The following is a 24878-nucleotide window of genomic DNA, read 5'->3' as shown; positions in this document are numbered from 1 at the left end:
GGGGTTATAATTAAGAGATTGCCAAGTGTCTCAGAAGAGACTTTGAACTTTGAAACAGTGTTGAGACTGTGATAGACTATGGGGACTTTTGAAGTTGGACTAAATGCATTTTTCATTTTTATTTGTCGACAAGCCTGTGGAGGCCAGGAAGTGGAAGATGGTGATCGGAATAAGAATGGCCCCCATAGGCTCATAGATTTGAATGCTTATTCTAGGGGGTGGCACTATTTGGAAGGATTGGGAGGTGTGGCCTTGTTTCGAGTAGGTGTGGCTTTGGTGGAGGAAGTGTATCACTGAGGGTGGGCTTTGAGGTTTCAAAAGCCAAGCTAGACCCAGTGGCTCTCTCTTCCTACTGCCTTCAGATCTGGATTTAGAACTCTCAGCTACGGTGTTTGCCTACGTAGTCATGCTTGCTGCTATGAGGATAATCAAGTAAACCTTTAAAGCTGTTAGCAAACCCCAACTAAATGCTTTATTTTATAGGAGTTGTTATGGTGTCTCTTCGCAGCAGTAGAACAGTGACCAAGGCAGTAACTAATATAGAAATTGATTGGTACCAGGAAAGTGGTGTTGTAGCTGTGCAGAAATTAATCACGTTTTGGAGAAGTACTTTTTAGACTAGAAAAACAACTTAATATTGTATTCAGAATTTAACAAACCATTGTGGTAGGAGCCTGGGAAAAAGTAGTGCTGAGAATGATGTGAACAGTGAAGGCATGTTCACGGGGTTTCAGATGGGGCAAGGCTCTACTAGCACCCATTCATGTGATGCTTTGCCAAAGAATCTGGCTGTACAATGTCCATGTCTGGAAATTTTACCTCAAGGTAAACTAAAATATAGTGGATTATTTTATCTGATGAACAAAATTTCAAGACAACAGAATGTTGAGTCTGTGGTGGGGTTATTGCTGATCGTTCTTACACAGGTCAGCAATGAAAAAGAGCTACACATGACAGAGAAAGAAAAATGTTACATGTACAGTCTGCGAAGAGAGCACTAGGAAACTTAACGTTACATTAAAACCATGTTCTGAAAAAGAAGCAGGAATTACTGGATAGAGTAGCACCATTAAAAAGAAGATCCCTACTCTGCAGTGAAACAGTATGAAGGGTCCCCTGAACGTAAGTCCCATCCAGCTAAGAACCCAAAAGGGTTTCTTACTCCAAGAAAGCAATTGATCTCATGTGTAGAAACTGCTCTGTGATCCATGATCTCCAATGCATATTCTGTGCCATTGTATGTTGGAAGTATAGAATTTGCTTTTATATTTTATAGAGGATAACAGTGAAGAGATAACCTTGAACCTCAAAAGAGACTTTGGACTTTTGAACATTGTTGAGACTGTTAAAGACTATGAGGACTTTTGAAGTTGTAATAAATGCACTTTGCAATATGAGATGGCCATGAGCCTAGGGGAGACAGGGGCAAAGTGTGATGGTTTGAATTAGAGATTTCATCCATAACCTCATGTAATTGAACATTTAGTTCCCAGTACGGGAGAAAGTACATCATTTGGGGTAGAATTGAAGCTTTGTAACCCAACCTACTTTCTCTCTCTCTCTCTCTCTTCTCTCTCTCTCTCTCTCTCTCTCTCTCTCTCTCTCTCTCTCTCTCTCTCTCTCTCTCCCTCTCTCCCTCCCTCCCTCCCTCCCTCCCTTCCTCCCTCCCTCCCTCCCTCCATATCTTTCCCCAACCCATGTGAATGAAAATGTGATCAGCCAGCTTCTTGCCCCTGTGGCCATGCTATTCCTTCCCTGCCATTATGGATGCTAATCCTCTGGAAACATAAACGATAATTAACTCTTCTGTAAATTGCTTTTGTCAGAAGGCTTTATCTCAGCAGCAGAAAAGTAACTAATACCCTAAGATAACTAACTTATAAAGAAAATAAAAGTTGTATTACACCTCAAATCTAAGAAGTTTATACTTTCTGTGGTACCACGGAAGACTAAAATAAGAAAGCCATAAAATAGTCAAAATAATTAGCTCTTAAAGCAGAGTACACAAAATGATTGCAAAGCTGCTCACTGGGTTGGATCACACTAGCCTTGCCCCTTCACTGCACTAAGCGTGTTCTCTTTGTGGAAATTGAGAGTCACAATGATTATGCCTGTTCACTAAGTTGTTTCAAGAGTTTTGAATGCCTGTTGTAATAGTCAAGGTTCTGTAGAGTAACAGAACTTATAGAATGAATCGAGAGAGAGAGAGAGAGAGAGAGAGAGAGAGAGAGAGAGAGAGAAGATTTATTAGGATGGCTTAAAGGCTGAGGTCCAGCTAATCCAACAATGGCTGGCTGTGAATGCAAAGTCCAAGAAGTGCTCAGTCCACAGGCTGGCTGTCTCAGTGGTCTTTGGTATTTGCTGGAATTCTGAAGAAGGAGGCTCTAATGCCATTTTTGACTTTTAGTTTCAGATGTAGCCAAGATGGCACCCAGAGTAGCCATCATTCCTCCCCTCTCTGAGTATCTGTGTCTGTGTTCCCATCAGTCTATTGGTCATATCTGTGAGCATGCTCCTGTATTTATCTATTGTTCCTACCTGTGTCTAGGTTCCTTTCTGCATCTGTGTTCATATCTGTGTATACAGTTCCTATCTGTCTCTATTGTTCCTATCTAGGTCAATGGTTCCAGTCTGTCTATGATCCTGTATGTGTCTACTGTTCCTATCTGCCTCTACTGTTCCCATTGTTGTCTATCTTTGCATCTGTATCTATGGGTTCTGTCTGTGTCTTTGGTTCTTATCTGTGCTTATGTTCCTATCTGTGTCTATGTTCTTATCCATGTCTGTAGCTCCTGTCTCGGTCTATTATCCTGTATGTATCCATTGTTCCTGTCTTTGTCTATGTTTGTATTTGTGACTACAGGTTCCTGTCGGTGTCTATGTTCCTGTCGGTGTCTATGTGCCCATCTCTGTGTCTGTTCCTATCTGTGTCTCTCTTCAGTCTGTAACTATGCTCCTTTTTGTGTCTATCTTCCTACCTGTATCTATGCTCCTATCTGTGTCTATGGTTCCTATCTGTGTCTGTGTTTCTATTCATATCTATGTTCCTATCCATGCAGATGGGGATACAGACACAGACAGGACTAATAGACACGGTTAGGACCAACTGACATGGATAGAAACATAGGCACAGACAGGAACAATAGGCATAGATAAGAACAGAGACACAGATAGGAGCCATAGTCACAGATTGAACATAGACACAGAGAGAAACATAGACACATATAGGAACAGTAGACACAGGAACACAGATGCAAAGAGGAACACATAGATAGGAACGTAGACACAGAAAGGAACCATCCACACAGATAGAAACAGGCACAGATAAAAACACAGACACAGAAAGGAACAATAAGAAAGATAGGAACATCAAGTCCTGCCAATGATGAGATGCTAACATTTTGAATTTTGACATAAGAATACAAACAATAAAAATGCAATGACTTTATTCATAATCTACTTTTAGATTAAGACCTGTCACTTTGAGACATGTCCATTTCAAAAGAGCAGGTGTGGCATTCTAGGAGAAATCTAGCCACACCTACCCACAGATAAACTCCATGTCTTTTTTCAGGTCCAGCAGCAAATGCTAACAAGAGTCCAACTAAATGCAACCATCACCCCACTATCTGGCCCAAGAAGGCCTTTAGTTACAGCCTTACTCCTCATCTAATGCCTCCAAAAGGTAGTGTCTCCAAGTAACACGGTCCTTCTAATAAAAGCTGTATCTCACCTTACAGCATCCTTCCCTCCAGAAACCTATAAAACATAAGATATTCCCTTGTTTCTCTGGAACTGAAGTATCATCCTCTCCCTTCAGGAACCCCATCATACTATCTGTGAGGGCTGTCTCTGTTAATGGAGCTCTTCTTTCTGCCCATAAGCTCACTCTAATCCTTCAGGATCCCATCATCACTACCCACAGTAAAGATGCTCTAACTCTCCCAGTAAAACTCTTTTAAAGGGTAATTCATGCCAGTACCTTTCTACAGGCCATTAAACATCTTGTATTATTTAGGTAACATCAGTGATGACGATTTTATGTTTCATTGTCAAATCTTTCCTGAAACTGTAGACTTAAAAAAAAATCTTGTGTTGAACACAAAGAAACTAGAAACAAACGTCATTCCTTGTGGGGGAAAAAAATAGAGAAAGCTCATCATTGCACAAATAACAATCAAGACCATGAAGGAAAATACTTCGTCTCCGCGGCAGATTCCTCCACTGACTAATCCTTTCTAATTAAGACTTTCTCAAAGCCCTCAAAATCACTGATCTGCATCTAGTCAGAACTCAATTGACAGTTCATGATCAACCTTACACTTTCCACCAGTCTCAATGCCACACATACTGATTCTCTAAGCTTAATGACTGTGATACATTGTTTTTACATTCTATAACATTGCCTGAAATTTCTTTGCCTAATTGTGTTCTATATAAACCTAAACCCCTAATTTCTTTCTATCAGGAGAGCTCCCAAAAAGAACATTTAATTGATGAATTGATAAAATTACCAGGATTCAACATCCAGTTTGAAATTAGACATTAAAATGTATGAGAAAAATATTGAAAAGATGCAAAAGATAGTCATACATATGCAAATATATGAAAATTAAAGAAACCAAATCAATTTCACTGGTCAACGAGAAGGCAATGAGAAATTTAATAAGTGGATTCAGGTTAGGAGGAAAAAAAACTACAATGGAATACTATTTTAACCCTCGCTATTTCGTGAGAGGTTCTGAGGAGAGAAAGAAAACATTTCCTTATACCGAGAACTGACTAAACCTCACTACTTACTGGGAATCTCAAATCAGCAAATGGACTTGTTTTTCTGAACAGTTTTTCCAAACACTGATCACCTATTTCAGGACCGCTATCCTACTCCCTCTTCCTGAAGATATCCAAGAGAGAGAGCCAAATGAAACCAGAGTGAAGCCTCAGAACAAAGGAGGCACCAGGAATGGAGGAAAGGACCATTGTGATCACTCCTGGGAACAGGAAGAATGTTTTTCCCCATATGAACCGAGGGGGAGAGACAGGCCTACCAGTGACATTGCGTTCCATGTTTTCCAGTCCAGTGAATGCTGCTGCTACTCCTGAAGACATATTATGCAAGAAAAATCAAAGGTGGAAGAGAAGAGAGATATAATGGGAATTGAGGCAGCATGGGTTCCTCCCATACATTCTTAAGTAATGCTGTTGGGACAAGCAGCAGAAATGTCTGGCAAGCAAACAGACATAGCACGGATGCAGGGCTAAGGAAAGGGGTCTGAGTTCTTCTTGTGGCCAAAGCCAGTGGCCAGGAAAGCATGGCGGCTGTAGCAACCCCTGGTTGTGATGGCAAGAGCATGGAGCTGCTCTCTCACATCCAGCCTGATCAGGAAGCAGAGAAAAGGGAATGCCAGTACTCTCTGGAGCCTCAAAAAATTACTGTCGAAGCCGGGCGGTGGTGGCGCACGCCTTTAATCCTAGCACTCGGGAGGCAGAGCCAGGCGGATCTCTGTGAGTTCGAGGCCAGCCTGGTCTCCAAAGCGAGTTCCAGGAAAGGCGCAAAGCTACACAGAGAAACCCTGTCTCGAAAAACCAAAAAAAAAAAAAAATTACCGTCGAAAAAGATTTTGAGCCAGACATTTTGATCTTGAAGTGAAGAGAGCCGGGAAACGTGCTCTGAAGATGGTGAAGTCCCCGGCATAGAAGCGGGAGAGCAAAGCCCAAACCAGGGAAATTACCAACAGGAAGGGAGGAGAAACCTATCAAGTATGCGGAAGTCCATTTTACCATGCAGGGTACCGGTAAGTCGCCTCTCAGCAAGGCCCTCTCTGACCACTCAGCTCATCCATCCATGCTCATGTATCTCCTACTAACATGAAACCTCCTTGTGGGCAGGAACCCTGAATCCCAGCACTCGGAGCAAAAGGAACGATGAGTTGATGTGTTAATTGAAGGATTCATTGACTTTCATTGAAGACTTTCCAAAACTTTAAAGTTTCGTCTTTAAGTGTATTGGTGAAATTATTAAGGCCACTCCACGTAGTTAAAAGGAGATTTATTTAATGGCGTAACTTACAAATTAAGGGATAGGTAGGTCGCGGAGTCTGGGGAAGGTGTATCGCAGTCCAGCGGTGTTCTCTGGAGCTCTGCTTGGTACACCTCTCCAGTCCAGGGTCCCGCAACAGAGAGAGAGCCCGCCAATCCAGATCTCAGGTCCCCAGGCGCCTCCTTTCGCCCCGCCTTGTAGGCGTGACAGTTGCCGAAGTCTCAATGGGGGTTGGAACTTCCAGATGAAAGCTGGAATGGCTACCCACTACATAAGTGTTTCCGATTGAATGACTAAAGAAACAAATGAGAAAAATACTCCAGTTTATTTCCTTATATCCCAAGTAATAATAGAGTCATGGAGTCATTGTGGACTGTGGGAGGGAAGAGGGAAAAACAGAATTAAGCGATAAAGTCACCAAACAAATTAAGTCACCAACCTTTCTACTCATTCTTGGATTCTGTTGCTAGCAATTATTTTTAACAAACAGTATCTATCCTTTTATTATTACTCTTTATAGGAAAAGATGCAGAGCTAGTAACAATTCCTAAAAACCAAAGTATACAAAGGAGCCTGGCTTCATGACAAGCCAAACACTGAAAAGACACCTGAGGTGCTTAATGAGAAGCTGTAAGAGTCCATTAAGGAAAAGGAAATGTGTTTTACTAGCCACTGTAAGCCAAAACAACAAAAGTCATTTCAACTCCTGCCTAATTAAATATCTTATTTCTTGGAGTCACAGAATAATTCATCACTGGAAATAGGCATTTCCTTATCATTATTAAAGCCATATTTAATATTTGTCCTAAATAAATTGCAAAGCTAAAAGCAACGTCATTTGGGGTCAAACATTTCACACTTCCACTTAGCAGGGCTCATAACAACATTTGAATTTGATTTTAAAACATTAAATTTGGACTGGGAAAGTGGCTCAATGTTGAGTGCCTGTACAAGGTCCGGTTTTCCAGCGCCCAACTCTGAAAAAGAACTCTATTAAACCCTGTTTTCTGAGACGCAAACAGAAGTGGTAATTGAACCTGATGATAAGGGAGCAGATGTGGGTAATAACAGTGCAACGCCTTCATAACTGAATAGCTTAGAGAATGAAGCTGCTTGCTTCTCTGTCTCTGTGTGTCTGTCTGTCTGTCTCTGTGTGTGTGTGTGCATGTATGTCTGTGTGTGCAGAACCCAGGTTCTTGAGCATGGTAGGCACTGTGCAATGCCCCCTCCCCCCCCACCCCCCACCCCGTTCCATAGAGTCACTGTTTAAAGATTGATCTAAAATGAATACTCTCAGGGACAGTGGTGTGTCCAGAGCAGCTGTTGCAGCCTCGTTCTTATATGGACTCCTGAGAGAGAAGGGAAAACTGGCACCTGCGGGCAGTCTTGTGCCTGCACAGACACAGAGCCAGGGATGGATCCTGAGAACCAGGTGTGAAAGAGAGCTTGGTACTGCTTTTTCAAAAAACAGGAGAACATTTCCATTTTTAATAATATGTTTACTATATTATAAAATAACATAATATATAAAATTAATTTATATATAGCTCCTCTATGGGTGTCTCTATTATCATACCATAATTTTTATTGTCTGTTAATGTTATCATAGGAAAGAAAAAATTAAAAATTTAAATTGTTAGCATGAATTTTGGCATTAATCTTTATATTATACAATTCCAGTTTTAAATTTAAGTATAAGAACATTTCATGTGTATGCAAAAATCATCAAAATTACAAATTTCCTAGTTCATGGTCACACATGAATATTTATTTTGCTCTCAGAAAAACAAAGGAAACACTGCACAAAAGGAATCCCCCGTTTTCACCTTTGCTTTCTTACTGCAGCACATTCTATGGGCACCCTTGACCTTTGGCTCACTGGTAAATCAGGAAAGACTTAAACAAGAAGCTATGACAAGCCCCCCCCCCATTTTGTACATGTGTGTATTCGTGTATGTGTAACGCTTGTGTGTGCGCATACATGTGAAGGTCAAAGTTTGAGTCTCATCTGTTCTTCAATCACTCACCCTCCATCTTCTTTTTCAAAATTAAAAAAAATGCCTATGTATGAGGATTTGCCCACATGTGTGTAAGTATACCACATGCGTGTGAGGATTTGCCTGCCTGTGTGTAAGTGTACCACATGCATACCTGTTGCCCACAGAGGCAAGAAGAGAGTGTCTGATCTCCTGGAAATGGAATTATAGGCAGTTGTTAGCCATCATGGGCGCTGGGAACCAAGCCTGAGTCCTCTGCAAGAGCAGGCAGTGCTCATAACTGCTGAACCGTCTCTCCAGCCCCCACCCCACCCCCATTGTTTCTTGAGTCGTGGTCTCTCACTGAACTTGGAGCTTGTTGTTTTGGCTAGGCCTTCTGGCCTACTGTCTCCAGAGGTCATCTGAGCCAAACTGTGTTTCTTTCATTGGCCTTATCTGAGCCATCCTTCCCTAGTTCTGGGCTGTCCAGGGTCAGGGTGGGTTTCTGTAGCCAGCCCCTTTTCCCTACAGTCTCCCTCTCCCAGTTCTGTGGTTCCAAATGTGTGTCATCCTGCCCAGTAGCCCCTCTTTTCACTTGCTCTTGTGTCGTGATTTTCAGTGTTTAACTTGTATAGAGAAGCAGCAAGAACGAGGGATGCGATCGTGGCCCAGGACCACTGGTGCGTCTTAGAATGCCGCTGTCCACTTTTGAAACATTTCTGGTTTAAGGGAGAGCAAACCTCTCAGGGCTATCAACTCTCCACTTAATCATAAACGCCATCGTTTTTATGTTCCCATTGGGTTTTGATCAGTTTCCATGCATTAGTCAGTGTCTAGTCAGGGCTTTGCAAAGGTTGTATACAAAGGGAGTGCCAGCACATGGAAGACGCACATGTTCGTGTATCTCTTCTGCTTACACACATGCTCCATTTCCTCACCGGATTCACAAAACACAAAGTCAAGGCTTAAGTTATCCGATGGGTAAACAGATAAAGAAAATTTGATATATGTGTATGATGGAAAGTGTTCAGTCTTTAAAAATCAATGAAATTCTACCATTTGCATCAGTCTGGATGGACTTAGAGGCTACCACACTAAGTGAAATAAGTCAAACTCAGAAAGACAAATTCTGTATGATGTCACATGTGGAGTGTCATTTGTCTATTTTAATAGGCAAACTCATAAAACCAGAAAGAATGTAGTTGATAAGGGCTGGAGACAGGAAAGAGAATAGAGAGGTGATGGTCAAAATTTCAGTTATACAAGGTAAATAAGCTTTGGAGATTGAGTATACAGTATGGTGACTATGGCTAGCCATGTTATGTTGAATATTTGAAATCACTGAAGTGGGTAGACCACAAGGGCTTATACCACAAACATTATTATGTGCGGTTCAATGTCTGCACATAAAAGAAACACGAAAGAGGAACCAAACCACTTTGATTTCTTTATATCACCTGATGCAAACCCTGTGACCACTTACAAGCACTTTCAAAATATCTTTTTCTGGAAATGAGATAAACATATCCACCCTATCATCTTCTTACATCAGCATGCTTTTATCTCTGAAATGAACACTTTCAAAGCAATACAGGGAAATCTTTCATGTTTTTCTGATGATCTGGGAAATGGACAACCTTTAGCAGGTTGACTCTGCCTGCTCCAACAAGGAGGAGGGTCTAGAGGACAAAAACATTGTCACTGTCCTCTCACCACACAAACAACATCAGAAAGATCTCTGGTCCTTCTAAGCCAGTGGTTCTCAAGCTTTAATGAGTATGGTGAGTAACCAGGAGAGATTGCTAAGCCACACACCACCAGGCCCATCCCCCAGGTCTCTGCTTCTCTAAGAACCACTGTCCTACCTGTCAGAGAGATCTAATAAGGGAACAAATACTGTGATTTAAGAAACAAACAAATAATCTTTTGGTTGTTGTTAAAGAGAATGAAAACATTCATACCTCTAACTCTAAAATTTACCTTCTGACCTCAAAAGCATTAAGTGAATTTTAGTGAGTAATGTTAGGGTAAGTATCTATTCTTGTTTTGTTTTTTTCTTAGGATGTTACTATTTATTTTACTTATCATGGTTACAGGGAGCACCACGGTGTACATGTGGAATTCAGAGGACAGCTCAGGAACTCATTCTGTTCTGTCCTTCTACCTCGTGAGTTCTGGAGCTCAGAGTGAGGTTGTCAGGCTTGTTCAGCAAGCACTTTTACATGCTGAACCATCTCTCTGGCCCCAGAATCCATTCTTAAACATCAAACATATGCCTAGCATCAGCACACTGAATCTCTTTTTTGTCTTCCTATTTAGAAGTTTAGGCATAGCTATTTATTTTTAGCTTGGAAATTTTGGAAAGAATGTGAGTTTTTCAGTTCAATGTAACATACAATTAAAGAAATTATATTGCATTAAAAGAAAAACTCATCTAAAATTTACTTCTACAAAGCTAGGTGTGTACACCTAGAATCCCTGCACTTGGAAGCTGAGACAGGAGGATCACAAGTTCAAGACTAGTATAGACAATAAGATTCTGTGTGGTGATGTATTGTGTCCCCCAGTATTGTGCACCCTAATCAAGTTTATCTGAGGATCAGAGGAAAAAGCCAGCCACTATATTATACATAGAAGTCAGGCAATGGTAGCACATGCCTTTAATCCTAGCATTTGGAAAGCAGAGGTCCATCCGGATCTCTGTGAGTTCAAGGCCACACTGAAGAACAGAGCCAGGCATGGTGACACATGCCTTTAATCCCAGCACTAACCATAGAGGTCTGGAGGTCTCTACAGACAGACAGAAAGTGATGTAGCTGGGCAGAGAGAGGAAATGAGATGGCAAAACAGAAAGGCATATAGGCGTGGGTATACAGGAAGTAGGTCTCTTTGGAGACTGAAGTGTCAGTGAGGTGAGGTTGCCTGTGCCTTTTCCTATTCCTCTGATCTCTCAGGTTTTTGCCCCAATATCTGGCTCCGGGTTTTTTATTAATAAGACCATTTAGCAATTTATCCACATTTCTGTCTCAAAAGAAAATTATTTTCACACATATTTATAGATTTTCTTCAAAACTTTAAAAATAAGTAGTATATATGAAGTTAATTTTTCTAAGCACATACATAATAATGCAGCTGTGGTTTCTACCAATTATGTATAATTTTTGTTGAGCTGAAACCACATGTTAAAATGTACAATTTGAAATATCTTTTGCCATTGTCTATGGTAATATAGTAAATAGTATCTGAACCAAAAGATCAGCACACCTGAGAGTACTAAATATTTACTATACAGAAAGTAAATGATATTATGATTGCAATAAATGTACCACATATTAGTTTCCTAAATTGTATGGTATATGTTAACATCCAAAGGAAGTATTTTCATTTAGTAGTTAAGGATTGATTTGCAACTGCAAATTACTAAGTCTCTGTGTTTAAGTTTAGTTTTAATTGATTTCACACTTCATATATTTTTATATTTATCAAAGCAGGTTGTTGTTTTTTTTAAGTGACAGCATATGCTTGTTTCACAGTCTACCACTATTTGACTCTCTGAAATTTATTCCTTCAGTTGCATGGGCTAAATATGATAAAAAGATTTTTTTTGTTGTGAGATATCTTTGGATGATGTTACTTTTTAGTATTTAATGTTTCAGTTAATAACTAAGCATGGTCTTAGTAACAACCCTACCCAGAAGCTCATTTTAATGATGCTTTCTCTTCCTCTCAAAATTCTGAAAAGTACTACTGTGCTGTGTGGACTTACAAGCCATTTGGCCAAAAGTAACAAAATGAATAAATTGTTGGAGTTAGTAAACAGTTTCTAGTTAACACAAAGAAAAGCAATATGTGTGTGGCCACTATAGATATGAAAATCAGTAGGGTTGGTCGTTGGTTGAGTACATTGGAATGGAGCACCTACATTCGTCATCACATACCCAACCTGTTCATCCTAATCTTGTGATACAGCACCATGTTCGCCAGCTCTTCTCCAGGTCCATCACAGATACTCAGTACCAGATGATGTCTGATGTATCTCATCAGCTGGCTAAAAACAGTCTTAAGTGCAAGAGGTTCAGCACATTAAATCAGCCCAGCTAGTCCTCCTTCTGGGGTCCAATTCTTCTCCCATCTTTCCTTTTCATTTCGTGAACATCAATGTTAACACTCTTCTAAGGTTTCTTTAGGTCCCTGTTTTTCTCTTGGTGTCTCTGGTTTGACTTCCCCTGATATGTCACACATGGAATGTAACTACAACCACCACAATGGTTACTGTGCAAATGCTAAGAAAGCATTATGTGACTATGCAATTAAGCTCATGATTTTCTACATGAAGATCGATTCTGTTGTATTTCCTCTGTGAGTTAAGACTCTTCAGACTCTACTAATGAAACAGCTTGTTGGAGTAATTCCATGTTTTGTCTGACTGTGGTAGGACTGAAGCCGCTGTGCACCCAGCCTCTCCTCTCCACCTTCCCTGGTTCCAACACTTACACTCGTCTTGCACATGTCTAAATGATGCGGTAAGATATTTGATTCCTGTAAGTATGTGACTAGCTGATGTATTTACAGACAGGCAGGCTGTGGAGAAAACCTCACTTTGTATTTTAGAAAGGGAAGAGCAGCCTGAGAATATGATGCAAAGCAAGAGGCCCAGAGTCTGTCTGTATTAGCTTTTTCACAATCAGATGTGGTTGTGTGCAGTGGTCTGCTAGCCTCTGGAAGGCACAATAGATGAGAAATTCTTATGGCTGCTGCCTGGTACCCAAACACAAGTGATAGAAAATTATCTGGGACATAAATGAGATGTCCTAGGAGCTCCAGTTAGAATGATTCATACCAAAGGTTAAATGAGAATTAAAAAGCATGTGTTTGCCTTCACAGCCATGGTTTCTTACTGCAAGCTGTATCATTCGTAGAGTATAAAGAGTCTTAACTCACAGAAGAAATGTAATATAACAGAATCGATCTGTCTTCATGTAGAAAAATCACAAGCTTATTTGCATAGCTATATAACGCTTTCTTAGCATTTGCATGGTGACGTTTGGGATGATTGTAGTTACATTCCATGTGTGACGTAAACACCAGCTCACAAAGCAGGACAGTGGTCTCCCTCAACCTGCACGGATGATCCACACACTGCTGTCTAGGTTTGCCTTTGACAATTTCCTCTCCTCAGCCTCTACTCCGCTCCCCTGGCCCACTCTTCTCTCACCCATTTCCACTGTGACTTTGTTTTGTTCTTTTTTATTGTTTTTGTTACCCTGTTTAGTTTAGTTTTTAGTAGAGATCTTGCTATCTATCCCAGGCTGACTTGGAACTCACTATATAGTCTAGGCTAGTCTCAAAGTCAGAATCCTCCTGCCTCAACCTCCCTAATGCTAGGTTTGTGCATGTGAGTCAGCACACCCAGTCCCACTAACTCTAAGGGCACGTAAGTCTTTTTCAGGCTTAGTATGATTTCCTTTTATACTCACTGGCCTGGGAAACTTCAGGACAGTGGTTAAAACATAAATTTGACCTCCAAATTTTTGGCCATTTGTTAACTAATGATTGTGTCCCAAACAATCTTATAATAATCAATAACAGTTCATAATGCAGTCTCATATCAGTAAGCTCTTTAGTGGTCATGAGACTCTAGACACAATTCTTAGTTTAGATTAAAAAGGTAACCTAGTCGGGGATTGGTGCCCCTAGTTCTTGAGAGCCTCTAGAAGATGTTTCCTTGTTGTGAGGAGGATAGAGCTGAAAAGAGAAAAACCAGAGCTCACCAGAAACGATTTAATAAAGCACACAGAAAGTCTTTCTAAGCTAAGAGAAACCAGGAAGTAAAGATAATGGGGAGAAAGGCTGGGATGAAGGATCATAAACAGAGGTGGGGCAAAAGACCTGTGTGATAAGTATTGGATCCCTGGTTATTGGGTATCCTCCGCCGATGCAAAAAGCCAATCAAGACGAATTAATAAGTCCAAGTTTAATAAACAGAATGAAGCAACTGCTGGGTGACTCTCGTGAAGGCAGGAGGGAGAGCACATGGCATGTCTAGAGACCAGGTCTTAAATGCCCTGTAGATGTGGTCTTGAGCAGCCCCCGGGGAGGGGCTGACCCTTGGTGGCTTTCTGAAGGCAGGGTCTGGAGAGGGCAGCTCCAAGGGAGATCCCCAACACTGTGGACTTCAGTTGAATTAGTTCCTGCCACCCGCACTTCAGTGGGTCTGACTAATTCAGAATTGAGAAGTGGATGACGCTATAAAGCAGCTGGCATGTGAGCATAGCTGAGTTGAGGAGGGGGCTGTGAACTGAAGTTCCTGTAAAAGCACTTGCCACCAAGCCTGACTACATGAGTTCCATCTCCTGGACCTTCTGCAAGGTCCAAAGAAGGATCCAGCTCTCTCAAGCTGTCTTCTTACCTCCATACATGCACAGTGGCACAAACACCCCAACACTCTCCCACACACATAATACATTCATAAATGCAATGAAGTATAATTTTTTTTAAAAAAATTCTTCAAGGCTGAATGATTAAAACTCTAGTTATAGAGAGTTAAAATGTCATCGTTCTCAAGTCAGTTTATCTTGGGTCGTCTTTACTCCCCTGAATAGCCATTAATAGCTATCCCTTTGTCTGTCTGACCTAGCATCCTTTCAACTATGAGGTAAAGCCTCTGGAATGTATTAACAGACATTTAACTTTTTCTAACACAGAAGCCAGGAATGTCACCCTCTAGCACCTGTCACACAGTTCTCCACACTGTGCTGTGACCTGCTTCCCTAAGGCTCCTACAAATGTATTTAGAAAATATCTTGATGGCTGACTTTCTTCTGTCACTGAGTATGGATGAACATATCCCTGCCTCCATACTGGACCATGTGACTGGGACAACCTCAATCCACATTCCCAGGCCATTGCCATGCATATTTAGCTCAGAATAATTCCTCTCTTATTCTCTTTGTAGTGAGAATTATGTTTAACAGTAACAAATGAAAAATCATAGGATTCCTTCATCCCAGACTGGGAAGCCATTAAGTTAGTTATTCATTTAAAAATCCCTTCATAACGCTGGGTGGTGGTGGTGCACACCTTTAATCCCAGCCCTCGGGAAGCAGAGCCAGGAGGATCTCTGTGAGTTCAAGGCCAGCCTGGTCTACAGAGCAAGATCCAGCACAGGCACCAAAACTACATGGAGAAACCCTGTCTTGGAAAAAAAAAATCCCTTCATATCTGGGAAGAGTTGGCAGAGAGAGATGAATATGATCCAGAAATGTATGAAATTATTAAAGAACTAATGAAGTGTTTTAAAGGATATAATACAGAGGCATAGTTATTATTTATAAGAACATATCATATATTAAATATATTTCAAAGTTTTGAAGAAATAGTCATTAGTTGTGATATTTTTATCATAAAACTTCCCATATATGTTGAAACTAAAGGCTATACAAGAGGCTTGAGTATTTGTGTAATCATGAAGAAAAGGGATATTTTGTAAAGATTATATCAAAGAAACTGTGAAAGATTATTTGACATTATGTTTGATGAACTTTTCAAGTAAACAGAAAAGTACCATAAACCCTGTTAGAGTGGGAATGAGAAACAGACTCTCATTAAACAGTTGCCTCTGGGTTTTATGCCTCTGGTTTTATTTGTCACTTCCCACACACACACACAACTGTAGGACTGTGCATTCAGAGGCTTATCTGCTTGAGTCTCTAGAGATCATGATGTGAGAAATAAGCTTGGAGCGGGGGCTGGTTGTCAGTGTGTCACAGCCCAGCATATGCTAACTGAGTGTGAAGTTGATAGCTAGATGTGTTGTGTTATCATTTATGTGATATTGTTTATAGGGTATATATATAATATATATTATATAATAATCCACATAATACATGTGTCCTGGAGGTATTAGCACCAAGACTGGTGACAGCCAGGAAGAACACTTCTGTCATGGGCTCTGAGACCAGTGTACTTGTTAAGCATGATAAGGCAACTACTGACATTGTTAGCAATGATAACTTGGCAAGTAGACAATGTTAATTTATAATCCTAGGACTAGAGACCACACAAATTTAATGATAAATGTTAGTTTCCATGATTCACATACTTTTACAGAAAGCAAATTAGCTTATTAACAATTAGCCAACTTAATAAAAGGGTGAGGAAGGAGATGCTCAGTGGGTAAAACCACTCTCCTCAAAAGCCTGGCACCTGAGTTGGATCCCTGGCACCCTAGAAAGAGAGAACAAATTGACCAAAGCTGCCATTTGCTTCCACATCTACGAGAGCATGTGCCTGCCCATCCATACACAGACAGCAATAACAAATAAATACATTTAAGAATAGACATCTTGAAAGAAGAAATAACAGAGTCTAGAAACTCAGAACTCCGTGACTGAAAACAACCATTTCTACAGCCACTTCTTAACCACAACCGGAAAAAGATAAAGTTGAAAACTTCTCTTAGCAAGAAAGGCCAACTCAAAACAACCTTTTGATAAGAACTAGAGGAAGATGGGTCATTGTGCACATTGTTAAAATCTCTAGAACACTCACTAAATTTAAGAAGGTCAGATTACCTGTTAGTATGGCCCTGCACATACTTCTTGTGGGAGCCCACAGAGGTTTCCTAGTGAGAACTTACAAAGGGTCCGAGAATCTGAGCTTGCTTTACCCAGCAGGGCTGCATAAGGAGATGATTTGGTCAATGACTGGTTACCAGGTATTTGGAAGGGTCTACAGTTGGCTGTATAGTGTGCTTTGATCTTGCAAGGGGGAAGTCTCTTGCCTCTCTCCTTGGCATGTTATAAAAAGCCTCTTGAATAAACCTTCAAGGCTGTTGGGTATTGATCCAGGCTCTCCTGTGTTTCTGTCTTTCTTCTCATTGGCTAGGTCTCTCTTTCTACCTAATATTTTTTATCCCTCTCTCCTCCTCCTAAGAACCCTAGAGAAGGTGGGAAAGGTAGGAACTGGACTCCCACCGTCTCCCCCACTTCTAATTAAACCGATGATTCTTGAAAAAAGACAAAGGAAGTGACTAACCACAGTCTAATAGAGGCAGGGTGACTCTAATGAAGTCATTAAATGAGACAGAAAGGAAGGGACAACATAGCAAATTAGAGAACTGTGTACACAGAGCCACCCTGAGAAGGTACCATGAGTAGCTACTGACATGTGAAACGAAGTGAAAAAAATAAAAATCCAGTGATGTCTCTGGGCTGCTACAGAGATTATCAGTCTAGTTAACAAACAATTTGTTTACAAAATGACCTGAATCCCAGTAAGTCTCCAAAGAGAGTTCATCTTTCCACATCCACTTCAGACACAGATTTTTTTTAGATGAGTCAAAGGAAGAGTCTCCCAAAGAGCAGGTAAGGGACCTTGAACTCCTGGTTCTCCCACTCGGGCTCCCAAGTGTTGGGATTACAAGCATGTGCCAGCACACCCTGCTCCATCAAGATTTTTAAAGACATCCACCACCACTTGAGCCTGGAGTAGATTCAGTGTTCCCACAGTGTGGTTCATATTTGTGATGTGGAGTTTTTATTCATCTGAAGTGCTACGAGAGAAATAAAGACAGTGTGATTGTCTTAATGAAATGTAAAGGATTCCATTTAAAGAATTGTTTAGTTAGGAAAGGGTGACTTTCCTAACTTCATATTATTAAAATCTCATTATATTTATCAAATGGTGGTAAAAATAAACAGTGGCTTTTATTGTTGTTACTCATGTTTTTATGTGGCAACATTAAGTTTGTCAACTTTATATTGTTCAAAAGTCCAAAGTCTCGTCTAAATTTAAGGCAATCTCATGTGATCTTTTACAGCCAAAAATAAGTTATTTATATGGAGACTGAACTGGCCATCTTTTGTAGCCAGGCAAGGCTTCCAATGATGGGACTGGATTGCCTTTGGTTGAGTTATTGGCCAAGGCAGTCCTGTGGAGATCCTTAAAAAACTGAGGCTGCAGCACTCGGGAGGCAGAGGCAGGCGGATCTCTGTGAGTTCGAGGCCAGCCTGGGCTACCAAGTGAGTTCCAGGAAAGGCGCAAAACTACACAGAGAAACCCTGTCTCGAAAAACCAAAAAAAAAAAAAAAAAAAAAAAAAAAAAAAAAAAAAAACTGAGGCTGATGCTCGGAGGGGTCACTCTCTGAAAACTGTCAGTGTGGGCCTCATTGCCAAGGACAACATCTACACAGCCCATTGAATACTGAGAAGTCAAGCTGGTGCCCGCCTAGAGCCTTCACCCTGCATTCTAATCTCTTTGGCGTGAGAAGGTACACTGCAGATTACCGAGAGAGAAACCTGGACACCAACCCAGCCACAAAACCCTCCACCTACAATCTGTCCTGCCTGCAAGATCTGCTGGGGCAATGGTGGCACAGAATTTGTGAGAATGGCTAACCCATGTCTGCTTTAACTCAAGGCCCACTCCATGAGAGGGAGTCCATGCATTCCCTACACTGCCTAGATGGCCAGGAACTGGAGATTGGATAGCCCAGAGGCCTGGGGATATCCAAACATGACTGCTCTTAAAAAAAATGATCAATGAAATGATTCCAATTATATTCTGCTATACTCATAGATTAGTGTCTTGTCCAATCATCATCAGAGAGGCTTCTTCTGGCAGTAGATGGGAGTGGGCACAAAGACCCACAGCCAGACATTATGCAGAGAGAGAGAGAGAGAGTCTAATTGAGAGGTCTCCATTGGGTCCCTCCCCTAGGAGATCAGGAAGCCCCTCTGAAGAGGGTGAGGAAATGCAAAACTCAGAGGGGATGGAGGACACCAGGAGAACATGGCCCACTGAATCAACTAAGCAGGGCTCATAGAGACTGAAGCGGCAAGCACAGGGCCTGCTTGGGTCTGCACCAGGTCCTCTGCATGTATGTTATAGCTGATAGCTTGGTGTTTTGTGGGACTCCTAACAGTAAGGGTGGGGGTGTCTCTGATTCTTTTACCTGCTCTTGGGACTCTTTTCCTCCTGTTGGATTGCCTTGTCCAGCCTTGATATGAGGGCTTTTTCTCTGTCTTATTATACCTTGTTTTGTCCTGTTTGGTTGTTGTCTCTTGGAGGCCAGCTCTTTTCTGAAGAGGAAACAGAAGAGGAGTGGGTATGAGGGAGAAGGGAGGTGAGGTGAATTGGGAGGAATGGAGGGAGGGGAACGGTGTTTGGGATGTATTGTACGAGAGAAGAATCTATTTTCTACTAAATCAACAAAATAAGTAGTTATGTATTTTTAACACAATAGAACAGATTAATCACTACATTTGAAAACAAAACAATAGAAGGACAAAAACAAATGTTGAAGCCCATGCCTGGCATCTGGGGGTCATGGTAGCATCATCTGGACTCCAACAGGATTGGGTAACCCAACTCTTCCAGCTTTGTTGCCTGTAACACGCATGGTCTCTCACGGGACAGTTCCTCTGATCCATTCAGCTGTCCTCACTGGACTTCCCACAGGCATCTCCAGTACACTGAGGTCTCTGTTTCCCCCTAACAGCTTCACAAGGAGCTGTCCCAGCAGTTCTATGGGGGAATCTGATCTTACTTCATATTGCCTAACCTTGGTGGCTTTTTGAAACCTTGATGTGAGTCTCTACAACCCTCTAACTCTTAGAGTTTTCGTGCCTATAAAATCAGTGCCATATGGACCATGTCAATTTCTGCTGATATCTGGTGATATACCCCCTTGGACCACAGTTACAATAGCCTCTCTGTGCTTTCAAGGCTGCCCTGTTGAAAACACTTCTGTAGGAAGGCCTGCTCAGCAGGATACCCTTAGGGGAGAGTCTCTTTGTTCAAGCACTCTTCTTTTTTTTTTTAATGAGAGTTTTTCTTAACGGCACTAATCTCTTTAGGAACACAGTCCCTTTGTCTGCACCGGTCCTGCCCACAACTTTAAATCTGTTCATGCTCCTTTCTTCACCAACTGCACATTTTTTTCCTATCTTTGTATTCCATTTTTTTTTAAATCTCTTTTACCGAAATCTGAGTAAATGCAGTCTAAACCATGCCACTGGCTCAATGATTTATTTTCCTGGAATTCCCTCCACCAAACAAATCAATCCACTGCTTTTAAATTTATGATCACTGGAGTTTTCAGGACATTCGCAGAATGCAGTCAGGTTTCTTTGGCAGGTTATAACACGAATGACATCTCGTCCAGTTTCTAACAGAGCCTTTGTTTCTCTTTATAACCCTATGGGTCCAGCTTTCCTGTCCACACTTTGATCAGCATCCTGCTCTTAGGAGCTCCCTCCAGATGGCCCATTAATCTCTGCTTAGAGCACTTCAGAACTTCTCTAGCATGCAGGTCTAAACTTCCACATTCCTCCCACGAACTAGTTCCAAAGGCTTATGAATCACACAGTGAGGTACTCACAGCAAAGACTCTATAACTGCCACCAATTTTGTGCCTTCATTATTTTGCTTTTATAGTTTCCCTATAAAATTTCCCTTATTCTTTGAGCATTTCACATGAGCGTGCAGTGTGTTTTGAACTGTTGTGTCGGCCTCCTACCCCTCTTCACATATTCTTTTTTTCTTTCTACCGTGGCACAACACCTGACAAGAAGTACATTAAGGAGGCAATGCTGATTTTGACTCACAGTTTCAGGAAACAGTCCATCACAACAGAGAAGACATGATGACAGGAAACCCCTCATACCCCTGGCACTGGAAACCTGCTCACACCTCACAGCTGGGCATTTTAGAACAGAGAGAAGGCAGGAAGTAGGAGAGACTTGAACCCTCAAGGCCTGATTATCCCGTGAATAACTGCTTCCAACTACTCCCCACTTTGTCAGGGTTCCACAGCCTCCCAAAGAAGTGCCACACCACTTGAGGACCAAGTATTCAAACACATGAGCCTATGAGGAACAGTTAGCGTACAAAGCATAACATTAATATTTTGGATGTGTTGAGTTTGATAAAATTTATCATTAAAACTAAAGTCACTTGATTTTTATTTTACTTCTTTAATGTAGGTTCTAAAAAGCCCTCTAAGTTGTATATATATAGTTTACATTTATTCCCATTAGGCATCCCTGTTCTAAAGTCAAGCTGTGTTTATAATTAACTACAATTAAGATGATGCTTTTAGTCCATTACACTGGTGCGTATCTGCAATACCATTGCTCTGGAGGCTGTGAGGCAGTAGGGTCAGGAGTTCTAGGCTAACCTGAGTGCATAGTAAGATGTCTCAGAGAAAACAAAAGAGACTGTTCTTACTGATAATGTCTTTTGTCTCTGCATCACAGTCACATCAAACAGCCGACCGAAGTCTTGTGTAGCAATTTTCTCTGAGATTAAAATCCTCCATCTGGGATGGAAGCTCCTAATCAATATACTGTATTGCTGCTTCATACTGTCAGTCTTGAATCAGATGAACATAATTTCAGGAGAATGAGCCTATAGTATGAGTATGAGGGAAACAATTAAGACAGAGCTAATAATACTAAGGTCTGTACAGAGTTTGCATTTAGCAAATATCACATACTTTAATTTACTTTAAAATGAAGGGTAGATTAATAACAGAGATACATACGTGCTTCTGTTCACATCCATATATACACAGAGGGAGAGACAGTTATGTTTTTTAGCCATGCTCTCTTTCTCTTTATATATCAACTTTGCATAAGAATACTAAATTCTACTTTCCTGTTATATCTCTCAATGAGACATTTGGCAATACATGAGTTGGGACTTGGTTTACTACTCACTAGATAATTTTCTACAAAAATAATGTTTCTGGCCACTTTTTATCAAGGACAAATTTACTTGGATTTTGCATAAAACATCTTTTGAAATACCTGTACCTATTAACTACTCCCTCCAATTGCATGTTCAGCAATGTTATCAATATCATTCTCCAAGAGTCATCTGATTTTGGAATTATTTAATTAATGCTAAATTAAGACAGCTAAAATTATCTTTGGGTGGAACTTAGGAATGATGAGTCTTGGCTGATTGGCAGCTGTCACCTGTAATAGAAATGGAGCTGCAGGATTAGCAACTTGACAGAATGCTTCTTTTGCCCTTGGGTTGGACTTAATAGTCTTAACTTATGGTTAGTGAATCATTATTGGAGTCTCTCTATGCTGCGAAGCTCCAAGTGAGATTTCATTAGCTTCTTATCCTGGGAAAATTCAGGTCTACAATAAAGGGAAAAAAAAAGCATTAACAAACAAAATTGCTGTCTCCATTGTTGAGCATGATAGTGAGTAATAGGTATAGAAGATCATGGTGGCTTTCAGGTGAGGAGGGATGAAAAGGTCATAGGGTCTCATAGATCTATAAGAGTGCTTGGGCAAGAAGGCTTTTCTAGCTTGACTCACTGCGTTGTTACAAGAAGTAATTTTCTTTTTCTTTTCTTTCATTGGTTTTAATTTTTAATTTTTTTTTTTGAGACTTGGTTTCTTTATGCAGCCTTGGCTATCCAGGAACTAGCTCTGTAGACCAAACTGGCCTTAAATTCATGAGATCTGTCTGCCTCTGCCTCCAGAGTGTTGGGATTCAAGGCATGCACCACCACCACCACCACCACCACCACCACCACCCTGCAAGAAGTAATTTTCAAACAGAGGGCTTTGTCGTTACTCAGAGTGCTTCAGTGGGCTCTACAGAGGAGTTCTAAGATAAGAAAGAACATAGTTCTATTAGCCTAAGCCAGCACCCAATCTGGGTGGAAAACCAGGACAACGCTTAGCCTTGAAGAGGCTCTGGCACCATGGATTCTACCAAATCATTCAAGCATGTTTATAATCGGCTAGCATGGGTAGAAAGAGAAAGAAGAATGCACTCTATCTGTTTTTGTTTTTTGTATATAAATCTTCAAATTGCAAAATAAGAACATACACTTTAACTCAGACTCTAGGTAAAAAGAATTTGATGTCAATAATCAGACTTTAAAAAAAAAAAAAAACAATGTCTAGCCAAGCAATGGTGGTACACACCTTAAATTCCAGCATGTGGAAAGCAGAGGAAAATGGGCCTCCAAGTTCGAGGCCAGCCTGGTCTACAGAGTGAATTCCAGGACAGCCAGGGCTACACAGGGACATCATGTCTCAAATAAATAAATAAATAAATAAAATGGTATCTAAATATTATTCAACAGAATATATGACTAAGATCCAATGATTCTCAACTGGGGACAATTTTACACCCAAGGAGCTTTTTCCAATGTCTAAACAGAATAGGTTCTAAAAGTAATATTTGTTTCACTGACTTTAACATGTGAAGTCTATTTCCTGTGCTCTAAATCGTAGCCAAAAAAATATTTTTTTCCTGTTATAAAGTGATTTTATTAAATTGATTTAGACATACTGTAGGTCAAATAATATTTTCTGAAGATAACAATTATGGACTTTAAAGCTTGACATAAAATTAGTAGCTTCAAAAGTGTTAGTTGTATTCCCCAGCAACAGCATGATAAAATAATTCAACTATGTAGAAATATAGAACTCTAGGACTAGCTGGAAATTGGGAAATCATTTAGTCCAGTGTCCTCATTCTGTGAGAAAACTAGACCTTAAGATTAAGCGATTTGCCCAAGCTTACATACCTAGTAGTAATAAAGCTAGAAATCAAACCAATTCTTCCTAAAACTAAGATTCTATTGATGATATTTCAACTGGCTCTCTATCAACTCAAAGTCTAGGCTTTCCTCTAATGCTCCACGCTGTGGTGACATTGAGTTAAGACACTACAGTAAATTGCTGTGGTGGCTGTGAGGCCTGGAAGGGGCTTTGTGAGCCAATAGCCCTCTCTGGAGAGGGGGGAAGGCAGTGACCAGTGGGCCAGAGGCTTGCCTGAAGGTGTCTGCACTGAAATGCATGGTAACAGATTCATGCCCAAACACAACCCACTGACTGTGTGCTCCTATCAAGCCTCCTCTACACACCAAGGCTTCAGTCTTACAACAGCCTCTTCCAGCCAAACACCTAAAAAGCAAAACAAAACAAAAAAACAAACCTGCAGAGAAAAACCAAGCAGTCTTGTATTTCTGACCATCTGGGAAGTTCTTTCTCCAGCCTTAAATGGCTGGCAGAAGCCACCAAGCCAGTCACCCACTTCAGACTTACAGGTCATTAGTTTCCCCAAAGACTTCCTGAGCAAATGACTGCATGTGGGAGACCGAGAACGGGAAGGAGAAGGAAACGAACATGGGAGCTTTGTGTCGGTGTCACCGGGGACTTTTGGTCTTCTCAACATCCCTCGAGTTCCTCCGAGAGTGCCAAAAAAAAATATTTTATTTGTCTTTTTCTCCCCTGTAGAAATAATTTATTTCATAGAAAGAAAATCATGACTCCCCTAGCCATGAGTTTTGACTGTGTTTACGGTACCCTACATGAATCCCCTTCTGTGTACAGGCCTCAATCGAGTCAAGGGCGTGGGTGGTTACACTCACACAGTCTTGCCACTATCACACAGGCACATCTTGCCTGGCAGGTCAGTGCTGTCACGTGCAGATTTCAGTTCTGGGTCAGACTACTGATGCCTCTTCTCCCCCAGCAGCCCGCATAGCTGTTGCTGTTATAAGATCTGTTTCTCTATGTCTTGCAACCAAAGTGTGGGTGTCGTCAAGCACAAGAGTCTTACCATCCAGTGAGTGTGGAAAGGCGAGAGCAATGGCCTATACCTTTTTGAGTGTCTCGGGGCCTTCCTGACCTTAACTCCTAGGGAGGTAACCTGTGCCTCAGGTAACACTGAGGTTTCTTTCAAAACCCATGGGAAAAGCATTTTTCATGTATGTGGGTTTCCTCTGTTTAAACTCTTCTCTTTATCCTGGAACCCTCTCTGAGACCAGACTGGCCTCAAACTCAGATTCACCTGCCTCTGGTGGCTGACTGCTGACATCAAA

This window comes from Peromyscus californicus, unplaced genomic scaffold (genome assembly GCF_007827085.1).
Source record: "Peromyscus californicus insignis strain IS unplaced genomic scaffold, ASM782708v3 Scaffold_9__1_contigs__length_137607984, whole genome shotgun sequence".
Classification (NCBI taxonomy): Eukaryota; Metazoa; Chordata; class Mammalia; order Rodentia; family Cricetidae; genus Peromyscus; species Peromyscus californicus.
This window is presented reverse-complemented; position numbering follows the sequence as displayed.